At 38.3% G+C, this 17,609-nt stretch overlaps 1 protein-coding gene and 1 pseudogene across 6 annotated transcripts in view; one reads left to right on the top strand and one right to left on the bottom strand.

Moving 5' to 3' along the window:
* MKLN1 (muskelin 1) overlaps nt 1-17,609 on the bottom strand; it is a 378,299-nt gene that overhangs the window by 149,837 nt on the left and 210,853 nt on the right. The window lies entirely within an intron of this gene.
* LOC148778392 (ragulator complex protein LAMTOR5 pseudogene) lies at nt 5,356-5,658 on the top strand (annotated as a pseudogene).

Raw genomic sequence — 17,609 nt, 5'->3', positions numbered from 1 at the left:
AAAAAAGGGTTTCACTTGAGAATAAAATGAACAAAGTGAAAAATGAGTGGAATGCGTGTCACTGAAGTCATTAAAATTTAATGATAGTAAATAACAACAAAAATTTTTCTCTAAACCCCTGTATCAGTGAAAACAAACTAACACATTAAGATATCTTTTTTCACCCCTCAAATTGATTAAGTTAAATCTTTACTTACAGGAAATCTCAGGGAGAAACTGTGGACATGTCCATTACTCCAACCTTGATCGAAAGTCAATTGGCAATATCTATCAAAATTCTAACTGTACATATTCTTCCACCTAGCACTCTCAGAATCTATCCTATAAAAATAAAATCATTAGTATATAAAGATCTATGTATAGAGACTCACTTATGAGTCCAGTCGCAATAGCAGGGAAATAAATCATAAAACACTATACTGCCAGATCTATGCCAGCTAACTTGTAGGGATTTCTACAATATAAAAACAAAGTAGGAAGCATGATTTTATTGTTTAAAAAACTATTATTTATATATATTTGTATCCAATTGTGGCTTCCCTGGTAGCTCAGCTGGTAAAGAATGCACCTGCAATGCAGGAGACCAGGGTTCAATTCCTGGGTTGGGAAGATCCGTTGCAGAAGAGATAGGCTACCCACTCCAGTATTCTAGGACTTCCCTGGTGGCTCAGACGATAAAGAATCTCCCTGCATTCTGGGAGACCTGGGTTTGATCCTTGGATTGGGAAGATCCCCTGGAGAAGGGAACAGCTACCCATTCCTGTATTCTTGCCTGGAGAATTCCATGGAGAGAGGACCCTGGCAGGCTACAGTTCATGGGGTCGCAAAGAGTCGGACACGACAGAGATTTTCACTTGTATCCAGTTATATTAATAAGCATGTGTGGTATTATCTAATTTATATCAAATATATAAAGCACAGATACAAGCCAATAATGAAGCATGAAAGTCAAAGTGAAAGTCGCTTAGTCATGTCCAACTCTTTGGGATCCCATGGAATTCTCCAGGCCAGAATACTGGAGTGGGTAGCCTTTCCCTTCTCCAGGGGATCTTCCCAACCCAGGGACTGAACCCAGGTCTACTGCATTGCTGGCAGATTCTTTACCAGCTGAGCCACAAGGGAAGCCCAAGAATACTGGAGTGTGTAGCCTATCCCTTCTCCAGGGGATCTTCCCAACCCAGGAACTGAACGGGAGTCTCCTGCATTACAGATGGATTATTTACCAACTGAGCTATCAGGGAAGCCCCAAAATGAAGCTTAAGTACCATTAATGAGTTTTATTTATCTTCTTCTATTTATCATATTCAGATTTCAAAAATAAAAATTATTTTATAAGCATTAAAGTATTATAAAAATATTATGACAACAAACTTTTCATATTTATGGAAAACTGACTACATTATCATCAGATGGTCAAATCGGGCTCAACTTTTCTTTCTTTTTGAAGACATAGGTGATAAAGAAGCAATTAATAAAGATATAACTGTTTCTTAAAACTTTTAAGTGACAGATTATCCCTCAAAACTTAAAGCCAACTACAGATTAGTTTTAGTTCTCCCTCCCAGATGCTCTTTCCTAAAATAAATTTGCACTCTCCTGGAAAGCAAGTGAAACTAGTTGAGGGCAGTGATTTTATTAATGTTACTCTTCATCAACAGGGACACAGCTACTATGGTAGCATTCTATAAAACATGTTCTTAAGTATCCTTACTCATAACTCCCAAAGATCTACAAAACCCACCATCATTACTGGTATAGTTTTTCCTTCTAACACTCAAGAGAGACATTAACCTCTTTCACTACAAACTGTCCATCATGATACTAGTTCACTGGCCCTAATCTCTGACAGGGGAAACATCCCATCCACAGCCTCTACTGAAGAAGCAATCACAGACAGACAGTGATGTTTTTACTTGTGACTCAACTACCTCAGTGACAGCCAATCTAGGCTAGCTAGGAGATAGAATGGGTCATATGAAAATAACGTATAAAAACTAGAACCAATGAAACAGAAGGAAAAGTATACAGAATAAGAGATAAAAGAGAGAATAAGATAGTCAGTAGTAAGATAAGACTGTAGCAGACACAAAATAGAAGAGACTCCAAGGAATAACAGAGAACAGAAATTAATGGCTTTTTGGTTCTAGCTTACAGGAGGCCGGCCACCAAAATATGTGATATGTCATCAAAACACACTTCTAGGTACTCCACGACTAATGTTTAATATTTTAACTATTGTCTGAGAAAACAAATGATCAGCCAAAAAAGAAAATTACAGAAGACAGAATTCTGTATAGAAACTATATGATCCAAATAATAAATAAAAGTAATCTACTAAGATTAAGCTCAATATATGCCATTCTAAAATATATTTTAAAAAGCAAAATACAAATAACAACTATCAGAGAACTCGTTAAGAAGAACCGATAAAACAGATGGGCTAAAGACTAAAATGGTTTCCTTTTTTCATCAGGGTTAATTTAATTTTAAAAGGTACATTTTTATTCCTACCAATGCAAGATGAAAACTGAAGGAAATAAAAATGAACCATATTAAGTCTCTTAGATACAGACTAAAAAAGGCAAGGCTGTGAATAATTAATTTTTTCTATTAAGACTATAAAAATCTATAGTGAAACACATGGACAACTGAAATACGGGATACAACATTAATTTTTTTCCAAGTTTTATGTCTCTATTTTGCAAATTTTTAAGGTAGTATATTTAATTATATTACCAACTACATGTCAGGAACAAACTATTAAAATGCATTATAAGAAGATAATTTACTGGACATTTTGAGTTCAAGTCAGCAAATTAAAAATCTTTTTTTGATTAAACATGTTCAAATCTTAAGCCTGCCTGGCAACATCTTTTAAATTGCTGCTCTTAAGAATACTTAAACGCAAAAAGGAGCAGTTGGGCAAAAAAATGGAGCACTTAACATTTTTTATTATAATGGATGCTCAGGATACTTAACAGTAAATCTAGTCGATTTTAAACTGAGAGTTTTGGATACTCAAAAGCTACCTTTAATTTCAATGTGAAGAAGTCAGTCAAGCCAAGTCTGAGAATATTTTTCTTCTGGTAGTTTTAAAATACCCTACTAAAACCTGTGCCCTTTGGTTGAATAATGTGACAAAATGCATCGAGAAGCAATCAGCTCTGACTAGGAATAAGACCCTGGAGCTTGGCCACTAATTTTTTGGGTAACGTTAAGCACATCAGAGAAGGCAATGGCAAGCCACTCCAGTACTACTGCCTAGAAAATCCCATGGATGGAGGAGCCTGGTAGGCTGCAGTCCGTGGGGTCGCTAAGGGTCAGACACAACTGAGCGACTTCACTTTCACTTTTCACTTTCACACATTGGAGAAGGAAATGGCAACCCACTCCAGTGTTCTTGCCTGGAGAATCCCAGGGACGGGGGAGCCTGGTGGACTTCCGTCTATGGGGTCACACAGAGTTGGACACGACTGAAGTGACTTAGCAGCAGTAGCAGCAGCAGCAAGCACATCACATAATCTCTCAGGACTTTAATTCCTTTAACTGTAGTGTAAAGGGAAGGGTTGAATTCCTTGATCCCAAATTTCTTCCAGTTCTAATAGGAGCAGTGCATTGCACAACTCTAGAAAACACCATTCATGAGGCCATATTAATATTCTACAATTCTATGGAAAGATTTCATATATTTCATTCAAGGTATCATGTATAATTCTCCTCTTACACAGCAGTCAATAACAACATACAATCCACTGACTGTAAAACAGCTTCCATTATGTGTAAACACTACTTGAGGGTAACACCACAAAAGTACAGAAGGGGAACCTGTGGCCAAGGATATTATGAATGATTTAATAAATAATAAATGTATATAGCATAAAATGTTTGAGACCCAAAAACCATATAAAATAAAAAGCCAACTCAAAATGCAAAACAGAAATCAACTCAAACAACTTTGAATATCCACAGTTGTACAGTGTTAAAGAGTATACTATAAAAATTATAGCTTTTCCAAAAAACTCACTTGTACACTCACTTTCAAATACTTCCTAATTTTCACAAAGGAGCATGGTGAAGAGGCCTTACCATAAGCTGAAGTTATTCGACAAATATTTACTGATCTTTAAATGCTAGACATTGTGCTAGGCTCTAGGAATACACTGATATATAAGAAAGAATCCCCACTTGTGATGCTAACATTCAAATGAGAAGCAGCAGAAAGTAAACAGGAACAGCTGTAAACAAGGTAATTACAGAATGTAATAAATGATGTAAGAGAAATAAACAGGGAGATGCACTAGGACAGGGGAGTTCTTTTATTTGAGGTGGTCCCCAAAATGCTAATTAAAAGGATCCACTCAAGGAAAAACAAAAGTCAACTCTTCACAAAGAAATCAACAAGCTCAAAATCAAAGCAACAGGAAATAATCTATGGAAACCATGGAAATCTGAGAACTAGACTAAGTCAGATAATAGCCTCACAGGCTCCAAGATAAGATAAATGCAAAGAAGGTAAATCTCCAAGGGGGCCTGAGAACATTCATAAAATGTTGAATCTAGACCATAAGAGGATTTCACAACTATCCTGCAAATATTTCCTTATTTTAAGGAAGACAGAAACCCATTCTGAAGAGAAACTGCTGGGAACAGAAAACAAATTAAGCAAAGCATAAAGAATGACAACTCCTAGGAAAAGTAAGAGTCATATGCTAAGCTGGCAAAGGTCCAAGCGATATAGAACTCCAGACATATCACAGGGCAAAATACAATCAAAGATGCCTCTCCAAAAAGCAAAATAATCGCAAAGCACAGATATAGATATAAAGGCAAATGGCTTTATTATATCTCAAAAGACCAAATTTTAAAAATATTTCCCAAAGGAGAGAGGTCTTGCGCTTCAGTCTACATAAGTTCTTCCATCTAAAACTATTAGAACTGAGTTATTCGGTGGTCCAGTAGTAAAGACCCCATGCTTTCCCTGTTGAGGGTGCTGGTTCAATCCCCAGTCTGAGAACTAAATCTCACAAGCCACACGGGACGGCCAAAACAATAAATAAATAAAATAAAACTACTGGAAAACCGAACTTGTTTAAACATTAGAAAGTTAAAATGAAAGCCCACACTAAGAACTGTAGGAAAAATAATACATGTAAAATAAATCACATTCTAACAGATAATAAAAACACATGAGAAAAATGTGGCCACAAAAAATGACGAACATTATTATCTAGTGTTTCAACATGAATTAAAGAAATTAAGAAAACAGCTGAAGCTTTATTAAGCAGTAATCAAAATTACGACATTTCAGAAACATTTGACAATAGGAAGAGCTACTAAGACTCAAAATGGGACACCGGCAACGAAGAAGTAGGCAACTCATGGGGGATGGTGGCTACCCTGGAGCAGCACTTAGAAGGCATAATGAAGAATCCATCCACTGCTGGAGCCCTGGGCACAGATTCACATGGACTCAATATGGACTGCCACGGAATCCAATCAGATGAGTATGCTCGGGTGGCATCATCTAGCCCAGCAAGCAGTTAAGGTGACCCAGACCCCACTGATACCCCTTTGGGATATCTAGAATCAGATACTGGGAACGTTCTGATCCAGAAACACGACGGCAGCACAGTAACAGCGCACAAGATGGCCTCCTGACATCCTGCACCAGCTCCCCAGCAGCCTGTCACAGAAACTCAGCCCTTCCTGATGCCAGAATTCCTGTAATATGCATTGGGCACTTTTCTATTAATTTTAGACTGAGCTGCTTTTTGACACTCTGTGGACTAACTTATCAAAATACTAGTTAAAAAGTATCATGTTTTGAAGCAGCAGGTTTAGGTCACCCTGTATACATAATTATGTTTAATAAACCTGGTGGGAGGGGAGAAAAGACTCACAAATGACGGGAAATAGATTTCTTTCAGAAAACAGACTAAATTAGAACTAACTAGACTAAACTGTTAACTGGATTTACCGTGGTAACCATTATGCAGTATCAAACATTATGTTGCACACCTGAAACTAACAATGTATGCCAACTGTACCTCAACTAACACACACACACAAAGAATATACTCCCTCCCTCCTCCCCCAACCCTGCCCCAAAACACCCAATAAAGAAAAAACAGATTAGAAAACTAGATTAAACATTTACTGAGCATGGCCCCGCTCATCAGAACAAGACCCAGTTTCCCTCTCAGTCTCTCCCATCAGGAAGTTCCATAAGCCTCTTGTCCTTCTCCATCAGAGGGCGAACAGACTGAAAACCACAATCACAGAAAACTAACCAATCTGATCACATGGCCCACAGCCTTGTCTAACTCAATGAAACTACTGAGCCATGCCTTGTAGGGCCACCCAAGACAGACGAGTCATGGTGGAGAGTTCTGACAAAACATGGTCCCCTGGAGAAGAGAATAGCAAACCATTTCAGTATTAGTGCCTAGAGAACTCCATGAATAGTATGAAAAGGCAAAAAGATAGGTCACTGAAAGATGAACTCCCCAGGTCAGTAGGTGCCCAATATGCTACAGGAGCTCAGTGGAGAAATAACTCCAGAAAGAATGAAGAGATAGAGCCAAAGCAAAAACAACACCCAGCTGTAAATGTGACTGGTGATGGAAGTAAAGTCCAATGCCGTAAAGAGGATTACTGCATAGGAACCTGGAATTTAGGTCCACGAATCAAGGCAAATTGGAAGTGGGCAAACAGGAGATGGCAAGAGTGAACGTTGACATTTTAGGAATCAGCAAACTGAAATGGACTAGAATGGGTGAATTTAACTCAGATGACCATTATATCTACTACTGTGGGCAAGCATCCCATAGAAGAAATGGCGTAGTCATCATAGTCAACAAGAGTCCAAAATGCAAGCCGAAGCAATCTAAAAAATGACAGACTGATCTCTGTTCGTTTCCAAGGCAAACCATTCAGTATCACAGTAATCCAAGGCTATGCCCCGACCAGTAATGCTGAAGAACCTTAAGTTGTATTGTTTTATGAAGACCTACAAGATCTTCTAGAACTAACACTGAAAAAAGATGTCCTTCGCATTATAGGGGACTGAAATGCAAAAGTGGGAAGTCAAGAAACACCTGGAATAACCGGCAAATTTGGCCTTGGAGTACAGAAAGAAGCAGGGCAAAGACTAACACAGTTTTGCCAAGAGAACGCAGTGGTCATAACAAACACCCTCTTCCAACAACACAAGAGAAGACTCTACACAAGATGGTCAATAACAAAATTATACTGATTATATTCTTTGCAACCAAAGATGGAGAAGCTCTATACAGTCAGCAAAAACAAGACCAGGATCTGACTGTGGCTCAGATCATGAACTCCTTATTGCCAAATTCAGCCTTAAATTGAAGAAAGTAGGGAAAACCACTAGACCATTCAGGTATGACCTAAATCAAATCCCTTACAATTATACAGTGGAAGTGACAAATAAGATTCAAGGCTTTAGATCTGAAAGACAGAGTGACTGAAGAACTATGGACAGAGGTCCGTGACACTGACAGGAGTCTGGGATCAAGATCATCCCCAAGAAAAAGAAATGCAAAAAAGCAAACTGGCTGTTTGAGGAGGCCTTACAAATTAGCTGAGAAAAGAAGAGAAGCAAAAAACAAAGAGAAAAGGAAAGCTATATCCATCTGAATGCAGAGTTCCAAGGAACAGCAAGGAGAGAGAAGAAAGCCTTCCTCAGTGATCAGTGCAAAGAAACAGAGGAAAACAATAGAATGGGAAAGACAAGAGATCTCTTCAAGAAAATTAGAGATACCAAGGGAACATTTCACGCAAAGATGGGCACAATAAAGGACAGAAATGGTATGAACCTAACAAAAGCAGAAGATATTAAGAAGAGATGGCAAGAATACACAGAACTAAACAAAAAAGACCTTCACGACCCAGACAATCACGATGGTGTGATCACTCACCTAGGGCCAGACATCCTGGAATTCAAACTCAAGTCGGCCGTAGGAAGCATCACTATGAACAAAGCTAGTGGAAATCATGGAATTCCAGTTGAGCATTTCAAATCCTAAAAGATGATGCTGTGAAAGTGCTGGATTCAATACGACAGCAAAGTTGGAAAACTCAGCTGTGGCCACAGGACTGGAAAAGGTCAGTTTTCATTCCAATCCCAAAGAAAGTGAAAGTGAAAGTGAAGTTGCTCAGTCGTGTTGAACTCTTTGCAATCCCATGGACTGTAGCTTAGCAGGCTCCTCCCTCCATGGGATTCTGGAGGCAAGTATACTGGAGTGGGCTGTCATTTCCTTCTTCAGGGGATCTTCCCGACCCAGGGATCGAACCTGGGTCTCCCACATTCCAGGCAGACGCTTTAACCTCTGAGCCACCAGGTAAGACCAATCCCAAAGAAAGGCCATGCCAAAGAATGTTCCACTACCACACAATTGCACTCATCTCACACGCTAGCAAAGTAAAGCTAAAACTTCCCCAAGCCAGGCTTCAACAGTACGTGAACCATGAATGTCCAGATGTTCAAGCTGGATTTAGAAAAGGCAGAGGAACCAGATATCAAATTGCCAACATCCGCTGGATCATTGAAAAAGCAAGAGAGTTCCAGAAAAACATCCACTTCTGTTTTATTGACTATGACAAAGCCTTTGACTGTGTGGATCACAACGAACTGTGGAAAATTCTGAAAGAGATGGGAATACCAGACCACTTGACCTGCCTCCTGGGAAATCTGCATGCAGGTTAAGAAGCAACAGTTAGAACTGGACATGGAACAACAAACTAGTTCCAAGTTGGGAAAGGAGTATGTCAAGGCTGTTATATTGTCACCCTGCTTATTTAACTTATATGCAGTGTACATCTGAGAAATGCTGGACTGGATGAAGCAGAAGCTGGAATCAAGATTGCTGGGAAAAATATCAATAACTTCAGATATGCAGATGATACCACCTTTATGAAAGAAATCAAAGAGAAACTAAAGAGCCTCTTGATGACAGTGAAAGAGGAGAGTGAAAAAGTTGGCTTAAAACTCAACATACACAAAACTAAGATCATGGCATCCGGTCCCATCATTTCATGGCAAACAGATGGGGAAACAATTGAAATAATTAGAGACTTTATTTTTGGGGGCTCCAAAAATCACTGCAGATGGTGACTGCAGCCATGAAATTAAAAGACGCTTGCTCCTTGGAAGAAAAGCTATGATCAACCTAGACAGCATTATTAAAAAAGAGAGACATTACTTTGCCAGCAAAGGTCCGTCTAGTCAAAGCTATGGTTTTTCCAGTAGTTATGTATGGATGTGAGAGCTGGACTATAAAGAAAGCTGAGCCTCAAATAATTGATGCTTTTGAACTGTGGTGTTGGAGAAGACTCTTGAGAGTCCCTTGGACAGCAGGGAGATCCAACCAGTCCATCCTAAAGGAAATCAGTCCTGAATATTCATTGGAAGGACTGATGCTGAAGCTGAAACTTCAATCCTTTGGCCACCTGATGTGAAGAACTGACTCATTGTAAAAGACCCTGAAGCTGGGAAAGACTGAAGGCGGCGGGAGGAGAAGGGGACGACAGAGAATGAGATGGCTGGATGACATCCCCGACTCGATGGTCGTGAGTTTGAGTGAACTCCGGGAGTTGGTGATGGACAGGGAGGCCTGGCGTGCTGTGATTCATGGGGTCGCAAAGAGCTGGACACGACTGAGCGACTGAACTGAACTGAATATGAGACTAAGGAACTGAATTCTAAAATTCAATTTAAAATTCACTTTGTATTGCTACACGTGGAGTCGTTAACCTCAGATGACCTCAATGACTCTGGTGGAGTCATTAACCTCAGATACGCCGATGATACCATCCTAATGGCAGAAAGTGAAGAGGAACTAGAGTCTCTTGATGAAAGTGAAAGAGGAGCCATATGGGGTTGCAAAGAGTTGGACGTGACTTAGCAACTGAACAGCAACAAAATCTGGTGGCTCAGTGGGACAACAATTTCCCTGCTAATGGAGGACACACGGGTTTCATCCCTGGGTGGGGAAGATCCCCCGGAGAAGGAAATGGTAACCCACTCCAGTATTCCTGCCTGGGAAATCCATGGACAGAGGAGTCCGGTGGGCTACAGTCCATGAGGTCACAACAGAGTCAGACATGACGAGGCAACTAAACAACAACAAAACAATCCAGTAATTATCACATTGAATAGTGCAGCTCGCTATAGTACACCAGAAACTAAAAATTTAATAACTGTGTCAAAATAAACTAAAAATTTAATATTTGGAAAAATTAAAGAGAGAAAAACAACCAGCAAAATTAAAAAAAAAAAAAAACCTGCTAGGCAGTGACTATTTTAAGAATCACACAGCTATTTTGCAAGTCTACAAAGATAAATCTGAAAACTTGGATGCAATGTACAAATCTCTGTGGGAAAAAATGTACCAACTGATCCTAGTAGATACAGAAAGCTGAACCAGAGAAATTTCCCTAGAAGAAAAAAAAAGTGTTATCAGAACCCAACTATCAAAAAACACAAGGTAGGTACAATTGTTTCCAGAAAGGAAATCTATCGAAACATTTACTAATGAAGGGATTAGCTAATATGATTTTAAAAAGGAAAGCAAAAAGACTTCCAGATTCAGCTCCAAAATGTTAAGAGCTTAGCTGCTTTCTCTCAGTCTTATTGAGACAAGATAAAAGCTTGTGAAGAAGGTGAAAATCAACAACTTTCTTTAGATTCCTCAAAGAGCTGAGGTCACTGGGGAACAAACCCTGTAATCTGGAGAGAAGAGAAAAAGACAGATAATCACAGCTGAGATCACCTTATCTGAAACAGAAGCCACTGGAGCCAATAATTGATAGGAAAAATTACAAGGTCATTTTGATAAACTTCTGGAGACTGAAAGTAGACTAGTTTGACAGAAACTCTGGGGGCATAGTTTTAGGGATCTTGCATACTTTTGTGCGTTTTACTTCCAGTAAAAGAAGTTGAGAGGAAAAATCCCTACCTGAAACAGAGTAGAGGAAAAGCAACCATTTAAAAATACCAACCGAGTATTCTTCGTAACAAAAGGCAACTAGCCAATTCCAGCCCCCTCTAGCTTTCCATGCTCACATTAGGGGAGAAAAACAAAGGCTAAAAAACACTTTGCCAAGTCAGAGTACAGGGACTCAGACCCGGTAAAAACTGGGATTTAAACATAAGATTTAACTGCTTTTGAACTATGGTGCTGGAGAATACTCTTGAGGAGTCTGTACTGCAAGGAGATCCAACCAGTCCATTCTAAAGGAGATCAATCCTGGGTGTTCATTGGAAGGACTGATGCTAAAGCTGAAACTGCAATACTTTGGCCACCTCATGCGACGAGTTGACTCACTGGAAAAGACTCTGATGCTGGGAAAGGTTGGGGGCGGGAGGAGAAGGGGACGACCGAGAACGAGATGGCTGGATGGCATCACCGACTGTTTGGACATGAGTTTGAGTGAACTCCGGGAGTTGGTGATGGACAGGGAGGCCTGGCGTGCTGTGATTCATGGGGTCGCGGAAAGTCAGACACGACTGAGCGACTGAACTGAACTGAACTGAAACATAAGATAAAAGAATGCTTCCCTTCCTTCACATGGAGCCACCACAAGAGGGGTAATGTATAATTACAGAAGGCTACAACTGAGCGCTTCAAGACACAGACTATTTAAAACTTAGGGAACAACCTACCCACTTCCCCCAAAAGAAAAACAACAAAGGAGAGAAAGCAAATATGAAACTAGAGGAAAGTGAAGCCTCTGGCACCGAGGGCTACATCCAACACGAAACAGACCAACTTCTAACAGGAGGAACACAAAGCTTCAAACAAAAAGCCTAATTATTCAGTTCCTACTATCCAATACATCCTAAATCCTTCCAACGAAAGACCTCAGCACGCTATAAGCCAAGAAAAAGCACATCTGAAGAGACAAAGCAAGCATCAAAATCAAACTAAATATGCTGTGGATTTTGGAATTATTAGATAGGGAATTTGAAATAATTACGATTAACATCTTAAGAGCACTAATGCAAAATAGATGGGTAATGTATCAAGGAACGAATCAGGAAGCTTGAAGTTAAGTCAGCAGACAGTTCCTACACTAAAAGAGAAAAAAAAAATTAAGGAAAAGAATTTCAAGGAACTGTGAAAAAACTACAAAAGCTATAATAAATGCGTAACTGCAATAAGAGAAGGAGAAGAAACAGAGTAAGGAGTGAAAGAAATACATGAAGTGATAATGACTGGAAATTTTCCAAAATTAATCACAACAAGAAACCACAGATTCAGGAGGTTCAGACACAAGCAGGATATAAGTAAAAAAATCTACACAGAGGCATTATCATATTCAAACTGTAGAAAATCAAATAAAAAGAAAATCTGAGCGTAATCAATGGGAAAACTCCTTACCTACAGAAGAACAAGCATAAGAATTGTGTCAGGTTTCTTACCAGAAACCATACAATCAAGAAAGTGTACAGTGAAATACTTAGAAGCATTGAAAGAAGAAAAAAACCACCAACATAAAATTCTGTATCCAATGAAACAGAAACAAATGAAATCTCTTAAATGTGACAGAAAAATAAATAACCTGCTGAAACTTCCCAGATGGCGCTACTGGTAAAGAACCTGCATGGCAATAAAGGAGACAAAAGCAATGTGAGTTGGATCCCTGGGTGGGGAAGATCCCCTGGAGGAAGGAATGGCAACTCACTCCAGTTTTTTTTTTTTTATTTTTTTTTCTCACTCCAGTTTTGCCTGGAGAATCCCACAGAGGAGCCTGGCAGGCAATGCTCCACAGGATAGCAAAGAGTCGGACTGACTGAAGTGACTTAGCACATATGCACACAAAACAAAAACTGAGAAAATCTACTGCCACTAGAATCTGCCCTGCATTAATGTTAAGCAATTTCTTTGAAGGAAAATAATATACGTCAGATATCTGGATCAACACAAAGAAGGACAGAAAAGGACTATAAGAAGCTAACATAAAAAACTTGTATTTCCTAACTGAGTAATAGATACCTGGTTCAAAGAAATAAAAGCAGTAATGTATGGGGTGATTAGAGCACACACAAAAGCGAAGTGAATGAGAGCAATATTATAAGGGAGGGAGGAATTAGAAATATTTTGGTATTAATGTAAGGTACTTGAACGACCCATGAAGTATCATTATTGTTGTTCAGTAACTCAGTCGTGTCTGACTCTACACAGGCTCCTCTGCCATGGGTTTTCCAGGCAAGAATACTGAAGAGAGTTGCCATTTCCTTCTCCAGCAGATCTTCCCAGATTAGAGATCAAACCCTCATCTTCTGCATTGGCAAGCACATTATTGATCACTGAGCCGCCAGGAAAGCCCATGTCATTTAAAGCTGGATTAAATCAGTTGTAAATATAGCGATGCAAACTCTGGGACAACCACTAAAAACATATTTAAAAGGAGTATAATTGACATGCTAAGTGGAAAGAAAATAAAAGCATATTCAATGTTCATTTTAAATCAGAGAAGGAAGAGAAAAAAGAAAAAGAAAGAAGACTAAAGAACAAGTGCAAAGAATAGAAAACACAAACATGGTAGATGCCAATAATCAATTTAAAAGTGAATGATCTTAATCAAACAATCAGAAGATAGAGACTGTCAGAGGGGACTAAAGAACAAGATCTGAATATATTGCCTTTAAGAAACTTACCTGGTGGTGCAATGGTAAAGAATCTGCCTACCAATGCAGGAGATACAAGAGACAAGGGTTCGATCCCTGGGTTGGGAAGATCCCTTGGAGGAGGAAATGGCAACCCACTCCAGTATTCTTGCCTGGAAAATTCCATGGACAAAGGAGCCTGGCAGGCTACAGTCCATGGGATCAGGAAGAGTCAAACACGACTGAACACACACGCACAAGAAGCACACCATAAAGACACAGGTAGATGAAAAGTAAAGAAATAGAGAAAGATAAACCATGCTTTCAAAAGAAAGCTGATGCTATATTTCTATCAGGCAAAAGATTTAAGAACAATGAAAATCATCAGCGATAGATAAAGAAGGGTATTACATAATGAAAAGTGTCAAATTCTCCAAAAAGATGTAGCAATCTTTAAGAAAGCTGTACCCCTCTCCCCCCAAAAAAGTGTCAAAATACTTGAGGGAAAAACTGACAGAATTGCAGGGGAATAAAAGACAAATTCAGTATTATAATTGAAGACATCAACATCTGTCTATCAGTAACTGACAGATCCAGGAGGCAGAAACTCAGCAAGAATACAGTTGAACTGAACAGCACCATCAATCAACTGGGTCTAATTAACATTTATAGAGTATTTTATCCAACACAGCAGAATAAACATTCTCCTCAAGCTAACATTGGGATATTAACCAAGATACACCATAAAATACATATTAATAAGTGTAGAAGGACAGAAAATAATTCAAAGTATGCTCTCAGGCCACAATGGAATTAAACTTAATTACACTTCATCAGTAGAATTAAATTTAATTCATAACAGAAAGAGAGGTGGACAATCCCAAAATATTTGGGATAAACAATACTCTTCTAAATAATACAAAGGTCAAGTCACAATATAAATTTAAAATTATGTTGAATTAAATGAAAACAAAACATCAAAATTTGGGTGACCGCCAAAGTGAAGCACTGAATATAGTACTGAATGCATATATCAGAAGATGGATCTAAAATCAATTGCCAAAGCTTCCCCTTTAGGAAACTAGAGAAAGAAGAACAATTTAATATAAAGCAAACAGAGAAGATAAACAATAAAAAGCAAAAATCCATGAAACTGAAAACAGGAAATGAAAAAGAGAAAAATATCAATAAAACTAAAAACTGGCTATTTGAAAAAACAGTAACATTGACAACTTTCTAGGTAATGCAATCAAGAAAAAAAACCAGAGAAACACAAATTTCTAATATCAGATATGAAAGAAGGGTCATCATTATTGATCACTTGGATACCACAAGGTTAATAAAATAAATATTATACACTACTCTATTTCTACAACATTGTAAGAGATGAAATGGACCAATTCCTTAAAAGGCACAAACTATCAATATTCAAGGAGAAATGTGTTAGTCGCTCAGTCCCATCTGACTCTTTGTGACCATGGACTGTAGCCTGCCAAGCTCCTCTGTCCATGGAATTCTCCAGGCAAGAATACTGTTGTGGGTAGCCATTTCCTTCTCCAGGGGATTTTCCTGACCCAGGGATCAAACCCAGGTCTCCTGTATTGCAGGCAGATTCTTTACCGTCTGAGCCACCAGAGAAGCTCCCCAAGGAGAAGCAGATCTTCTGAATAAGCTGATAGCTATTAATGAAATCAATAACTAATAATCCTCCAAAAATGAAAGCAACAGGCCCAGATGGTTTCACTGGTGAATTCTAACAGATATTTAAAGAAAATAATGATATCACTTCTCTGAAATTTCTTCCAGAATCTAAAAGCAAAGTGAAAACTTCCTAACTCTTTGTATGAGGCCAGCATTATTCAAATACCAAAACCAGATAATGACATTACAAAAAAGAAAAACTTCAGCCCATCTTATCAATACAGATGCAAAAATTCTCAACAAAATATCAGCAAGTCAAATCTAACAAGGTGTAAAACTAATTACATACTACAATCAAATGGTATTTATTCCACATATACAAGAGTAGTTCAACATTCAAAAATCAGTTAATGAAATTCATCATACCAACAAGCAAAAGAAGAGTCATCTATCAATAGATGCAGAAAAGTACTTCACAAAATCCAACACATTCACAATGAAAAATCTCAGCAAACAAGTAGAAAGGACCTTCATCAAATTGATAAAGAACACCTCAAAAGACCTATAGCTAACATAAAGGTAAGAAGTATGTTTCTCCTTAACATCAGGAACAAAGCATTCCCATTTAACATCATACTGGAAATTCTAGCTAATGCAATAAAACTAAAAAAAGAAATACAAGGTACACAGATTGACAAAAAAGAAAGAAAATCTCAAAGAATCAACAATTAAAAAAAAACAAACACCTCCTAGAACAGACAATTACAGCAAGGTTGCAGGACAGAAAGTTAACACACAAAAGTCAACTGCTTTCCTACACCCTAACAATAAACTGGAATTTAAAAGTAAAAACACACCTGCAAGCCACAACTACTGAGCCTACATGCTGCAGATACTGAAGCCTGTGCACCTAGAGCCTGTGCTCTGCAACAGGAAAAGCCTCCACAATGAGGAGTCTGTGCACTGCAACAGAGAAGAGCCCCTGCTTGCCACAACTAAAGAAAGCCTGCACAGAGCAATGAAGACCCAGCACAGCCAAAAATTAATAAATTTTTAAAAACGGAATAAAAGTAAAAGCACAATACCATTTATATTAGCACTTAAAAAACAAAATACTTAAAGACTAAGTCATATATATACAAGATCTATATAAGGAAAACTATAACCTCTAATGAAAAAAATCAAAGAAAATCTAAATAATTAATGGAGATATTCTATGTTCATGGATATAGGCCTCAATATTGTTAAGATACTAGTTTTTCCCAACTTGATCTGTACACTGACCCCAAACCCAAACAAATCCCACCCAGCAAACTATTTTGTGGATATTAACAAACTGATTCTAAAATTCATACGGAAAGACAAAAGACCCAGGGTAGCCAACACAACACTAAAGAAATACAAAGTTGAGGAATAACATTACCTGCCTTCAAGACTCACTTACTTATAGTAAGAAAAACAGTATGGTAATGGTGAAAGAAGAGATACAAGTCAATGGAAAAGAATAGAATTCAGAAATAAAACCAATCAAATAATCAATTTTGACAAAAGTGCAAAGGCAATTCAATGGAGAAAAGATAATCCTTTCAACAAAAGGTGTTACAACTGGGCATTCACATAGTAAAAAAAAAAAAAGACCACACACTTTTCACAAAACTTAACTCAAATTAATCTCAGACCTAAATGTGAAACACAAAACTATAAAACCCCTATGAGATATTATAGGCAAAAAACATGTGGCCTGGGTTTGACAATGACTTTAAACACCAAAAGCACATCCGTTAAAGAAAAAAACTGACTAAGTTGAACTTTATTAAAATGAAAAACTTCTGCTCTGCAAGACACTGTTAAGAGAAATAAACAGGCCACCGATGGGAAGAAAATATTTGCAAAACATGTATATGATTAAAGTCTGTATCCAAAATCTACTAAAGAATTCCTAAAATTCAAAAATAAGAAAACAACCCACCCAACTTAAAAACAAACAAAAGATGTGAATACACATCTGCATAAGGATGAAAACTAAACATATGAAAAGATGTCAACATCACATATCATTCAGTTTAGCTCAGTCGTGTCCAACTCTTCGCGACCCCATGGACTGCAGCACACCAGGCTTCCCTGTCCTTCACCAACACCCGAAGAATGCTCAAACTCATGTCCATTGAGTTGGTGATGCCATCTAACCATCTCATCCTCTGTTGCCCTCTTCTCCTCCTGCCTTCAATCTTTCCCAGCATCAGGGTCTTTTCCAGTGAGTCAGCTCTTCACATCAGGTGGCCAAAGTATTGAAGTTTCAGCATCAATACCTTCCAATGAATGTTCAGGGTTGACT

This window comes from Moschus berezovskii, chromosome 3 (genome assembly GCF_049115385.1).
Source record: "Moschus berezovskii isolate FMDL1 chromosome 3, NW_MosBer_1.0, whole genome shotgun sequence".
Lineage (NCBI taxonomy): Eukaryota > Metazoa > Chordata > Mammalia > Artiodactyla > Moschidae > Moschus > Moschus berezovskii.
The sequence above is the reverse complement of the archived record's forward strand: the minus strand, read 5'-3'. Positions and strand labels throughout refer to the sequence as shown.